This window comes from Spinacia oleracea, chromosome 1 (assembly GCF_020520425.1).
Source record: "Spinacia oleracea cultivar Varoflay chromosome 1, BTI_SOV_V1, whole genome shotgun sequence".
NCBI lineage: Eukaryota > Viridiplantae > Streptophyta > Magnoliopsida > Caryophyllales > Amaranthaceae > Spinacia > Spinacia oleracea.
The window spans coordinates 46,487,712-46,493,153 of record NC_079487.1 but is presented as its reverse complement, the minus strand read 5'-3'; the positions used below and the strand labels follow the sequence as shown (position 1 = coordinate 46,493,153).

The 5,442-nt window shown below is 42.9% G+C and overlaps 1 pseudogene; it reads left to right on the top strand.

Annotated features, from left to right (window-relative positions):
* The first annotated feature begins 3,079 nt into the window (after window positions 1-3,079).
* On the top strand, window positions 3,080-3,179 carry LOC130466542 (uncharacterized; annotated as a pseudogene).
* The last annotated feature ends 2,263 nt before the right edge of the window (window positions 3,180-5,442 follow it).

Below are 5,442 nucleotides of genomic sequence, written 5' to 3'. Positions count from 1 at the left end.
AACCAAGTCAACTAGTCAAGCACCAAGTCCACAAATAGTTAGTCAGAGTTGACTCATGTTAAGACATCAAAGTAGTCGAATCTCAAATCATGGCTAACACATCTACATTGCCCATCATCAAATACCAAGAATCAAAACAATTTCCAATCAAGGGGCACAGGGAAGCATGATTTTGTATTTATCGGAACGTATTTTTGTAATTTTTTTTTTCAAAGCAATAAACTACTCTAGAAAACATTAAACACACCAAAATAAACACACAAAAATAAGTAAATGCAAAAATAAAAGGAAAAAAATACCTAATATGTACAAGTGAGTGAAACACCCCCCAAGCTAAATCAGACAATGTCCTCATTGGCTCAAGGGGTATCATGAGGAAAGTGAGCAACCCGTGGCTTATTTGTCGCTGATTCGCAAATCGCCCGATCGGGCAGCAGATCGCCCGATCGGGCAGCAGATCGCCCGATCGGGCAGCAGATCGCCCGATCGGGCGAATTTTGAACCTTTTCGTTGTATCTGTGCGCGCCCGATCGGGCGCTCCTCGCCCGATCCGGATCGGGCGAAATGCAATGCCCATTTTCTTCGACTATTTCCAACCCAGAATCATCTCCAACCCTCGAACTGACGTCATCACCAACCGCCCGATCGGGCGGAATTTCGCCCGATCGGGCATTTGACTCGCCCTTTGAGTCGATCGGGCAACCGTCGCCCGTTCGGGCGGTTTTCCAACATTTTCCTTGAATCGACACGCGCCCGATCGGGCGCTGCTCGCCCGATCCGGATCGGGCGAAACGCAGACTACTCTGTTTCAGCTTGAATTCAACTTTTTCGAACTTGGAGCCTTAGACCTGCACAACATTAAACGTCCAAACCGTAAAATACCCTCTTCTCACCTCTCTAACACCAAAAACTACAATGAAACACACACTTGCTCAAAAATTATACTAAAACACACAAACGAAAGCGAAAAATACACTACGAAAAGCAATAAACGGATAGTGAAATACTCATCCCCTATTACGTTGATGCAATATCCCCATTACACAATCTCAGCTTATGTGCAGAAAACGAAAGGAAGGGGATGAGAGCCACGACAACTCATCGAATAGGGGCACCAAAGATGGTGCCATCTGGTGTCAATTCAAATGCCTTGGATGAGCTATGTGGTGCTGGAAGTGACAGATCACGACCCCTATCATGAATGCGGTGCCCACCATTCACCAAGCTTTCGGCCTTTCGGGTCCCAGCATCATCAAATCGTGCTTCCTTTCGAACCCATGCAAAAGAGTTCATACTCCGATCGCCTCCACCTGCAAAACAATTTGAAACATGCGCTTTTTCCGAGGAGTTATTAGAGTTAGTATGAGTCAATTCAGTGTTAAAATAATCATTAGAAACATTGACTCCAAAACATGACTCCTCTACCATAGGGCTCTTAGCAACATGGGTTAAATTGAAAGTAACCTTGTCATCCCCCACATTCAAGGTCAGCTTGCCATTTTTGACATCTATGATTGCCCCCGCAGTGTGTAGGAAAGGTCGACCTAAAATAATAGGAATCTGCCTGTCCTCTTCCATGTCCAGCACATCAAAATCAACAGGAATAAAAAATTTACCTACTCTAACAGGCACATCTTCTAAAACACCTAGGGGGTATTTTTCAGATCTATCAGCCATTTGCAGAGTTATGTTGGTAACTTTTAAATCACCCATGTTCAACTTAGTACATACAGACAGGGGCATGACACTAACACTGGCACCTAAATCACATAAGGCTTTGTCAATAAAAAGCTTGCCAATATTACACAGGATAGAGAAACTCCTGGGGTCCTTCAACTTGGGTGGAGACTTATTTTGTAGTAAGGCACTGCACTCTTCAGTGAATGCAACAGTCTCCACCTCACTAAATTCTCTCTTCCTAGTCAAGATGTCTTTCATGTATTTAGCATATGCAGGTACTTGAGTAATTAATTCAGTGAAAGGGACTATTACCTGCAGATTCTTTACCACTTCTAAGAACTTACCAAACTGCTTGTCTAGCTTGTTCTTTAGCTGACGGTGAGGGAAGGGAAGTTTGATAGGTGGAACTTGTATCTCAACTTTCTTCTCAACCCTTGTGCTAGCCTCCTTCTCCTTGACCACTTTCTCACCTTCCTCTGGCATGGTATCACTGACAGGTACTTCAGCCTCTTCTTCAATAATCATAGGCGGCCCATCATACTCATATCCACTCCGCAAAGTGACAGCATTTACAGACTCTCTGGTCACAGGCTGTGAAGGGAGTTGACCTTTGGGTCTCTCTGCAAGAGTAGTAGCCATTTGTGCCAACTGTTTATCCATAATCTTGTTATGAGCCGTGAGGGCATCGATTTTGGCATCCTTTTCGCTCAGAGATCTCTGCAATTCCAACATCGTATTCCTCATCTCTACAAGCATGGGATCAGGTTGTGTGGGTTGAGGTTGTGGAGGAAAACCAGGTGGTCCACTAGGCTGCGGGTTGTAGTTACTCCGCGGCTGGTATGACTGTTGTGGTGGCGGTTGGTACTGTTATTGTGGTGGTGGAGGGTGTTGTATCTGATGGGGGTTATTGACATTAGTACTCCTATATGATAGTAGGGGGTTGTTTTTATACCCCTCATTGTAAGAGTTGGAGTACGGATTGTTCTGCTTGTAGGACTGGAATGCATTGCATTGTTCGATAGAGCTCCGGCATTCCTGTGTATAATGGCCTTGCATCCCACAACTATTACAGACATTGGCAGATTGGGCACTCATTGCAGCGACACTAGCATGTTGGGTGGATTGGAAGGATGCGATCTGTATATTATCTAGCTTGTGATGTAGGGCAGTTAGCTGAGCAGTAAGTTGTTCAATAGAATTCATCTCATGCTTAACACCCCGGTCGGCAAAACCTCTAGGATTCCCATATTGGGCACTATGGATGGCCATCTCCTCAATCACCTCCAAAGCTCTAAGCACCTCCAGTTGCATAAATCTCCCACTGGCAGCTGAATCTAAAAGACACCTAGACTCATTACCCAGACCATTATAGAACTGCTGAACCAGGAACCAGTTATCCAAACCATGGTGCGGGCACTCTCTTTGCAGGTCCTTGAATCTCTCCCAAACCTCGAACAAACTCTCATCTGCTTGTTGAGAGATACCTAATATCTGACCCCTTAGACGAGCTGTCTTCTCAGGTGGGAAATATTTAACATAGAACGCAAGGGCCAAGTAATTCCAATCGTTGATTTTCATAGCTGCGCGGTTGAGATTGTTAATCCATAGCTTTGCTTTCCCACTCAATGAAAATGGAAAGAGTATCTCCATAGTCTCCTCCGGTGTTAAATTTTTCTGCTTAATGGTGGCACAATACTGAATGAAAGACTGAATATGGAGATAAGGATCTTCCCCCTTTTCCCCACCGAATTGGTGTCTCTCGATCATGTTTATCAGCTGGGGTTCGATCTTGAAATTCTCGACCGCAATGGAAGGCATGATTGCCTTGGGAAGCATAGACAGACTTGGTTTAGAATAGTCTGTAAGCCTTGGCACAAGTGGGGGTGGCGGTGGTGGTGCTTGGTCACCCATCTCTGAATGGTCTCTCAACTGTTCAACGAATCTACGTCGTCTACGGAAGGTCCGTTCAGGTTCAGGATCGAACGAAGTCAGATCGCTGGTATGGACAGTCCTGGGCATAAACAAACAAAAACTAGAAAACAGTCGTGAGATCCGATCTCAAGGAACGGGAGTCCGTTGAGAAGTAACAAACAATAATCTAGAAAAACAATTAATAACAGAAAATAAAACCGTTTCCCCGGCAACGGCGCCAAAATTTGACAGGCTAAAGTCGTATCACCTAATCAAAGATAAACCTAAAATCACTAGCTAGGTAGCAAGGGAAGTCAGGATCGTATCCACAGGGAAACAGTGTTCTTTCCACAATCAAAAGACAAATCTAGACTACTGGTAACAAGAATTGGATTGGTTTGTGTATTAAACTAAAGCAAATAATCAAGCCGGAAATTAACAATATTAAGGGAATCTAGGGCAGCGGTTCACCATAAATACAGATCGGGATTGGAAAACGGAGAATAACAATCAATTAAAAATCATAACTAGGAAAACATGCATCTCTCGAATCTTATGAATTCCTTAGGATAGAACAACTAGCGGGCTCTCGCTACGTACTAGAAATAATTCCTATCTAATAGCCACAGACCAAAAACATCAGATTTATACCTCTCGGCGCATAATCTAAGGTTAATCAAACTCAAATCAAAATAGTCCGGCTGAACAGAATTGACGAGCAATAAGAATAAGCTATAGAAATTATAATCAATCAATCCATAATCAAGTCCACATAAAATCCCAATCATGCATTCATAGATCCCCTAAACCCTAGAAATTAAACTACTCACTCATGATAATAAATAACAACGCAATTAACATAATGGAAAACATGATTAAAGCAATGAATTAAATTAGAGCAAGAAATAATACCGAATTAAAGGACAATGGAATAATAAAGCTTGAATCTTTGATTAAAATTAAAACTAAGTGTTTGGAGAAAATAGAGAGAACTAAAATAGACTAAGTAATTAGAAAACTAGATAAAATGTGTCAGTAAAAATATAAGGGGCTAGTATTTATAGTTTGCCCAAAATAGAGCCCAAAATCGGAAAAAAAAGTCGCGAAATACGCTGTAGGTTGGCGTCGCCCGATCGGGCGACGCTTCGCCCGATCAGGCGATGTGCTCGATAGTCGGCCCGATCGGGCGAAATTCCGCCCGATCGGGCGGTTGCAAAATGCCCAGAAAAGTGCCCAGAATGACCGCCCGATCCCGATCGGGCGAAGCCCGCCCGATCGGGCGCGTGTTGAAGCTGCACGATCCTCTATCTTCAAAACGTCATATCTCCTTCGTTATTCGTCGGAATTAGGCGAATGACCACTTGTTGGAAAGCTATTGAAGTCTAGAATCTTTGCCCAATTGGAATTACATCATTTGGAGTTGTAGAACTTGAGTTATTCTTAAAATAGTGGACTATAGTCATTTTTGTACTTCCTTCGTTATTCGCTTTGCTTCAAAACTCTTCAAACTTAATGTTTGTGCTCTCGAAAGTACATAATCTCTTGTATTGATTCAAATGAGTAGGAAATGCACAAAAATATGTCAATTCCTACAATGATGAACCTGAAACTACAACCACACTACAAGGAGCACATTAGTACTAAAAATCGCTCCGCACAGCTCATTTGAGATCAAAAAGTACTAAGGGACGGGGGTAAAAACTCTATATAAAACACACATATCAAACTCCCCCAAGCTAGATCCTTGCTTGTCCCTAAGCAAGGAAATCATCGATGAATACAAGACCAACTTCACCCCCAACATATTTCAAAATGAAAAACATAATTCAAGGCAAAATCCAACGAGCATGC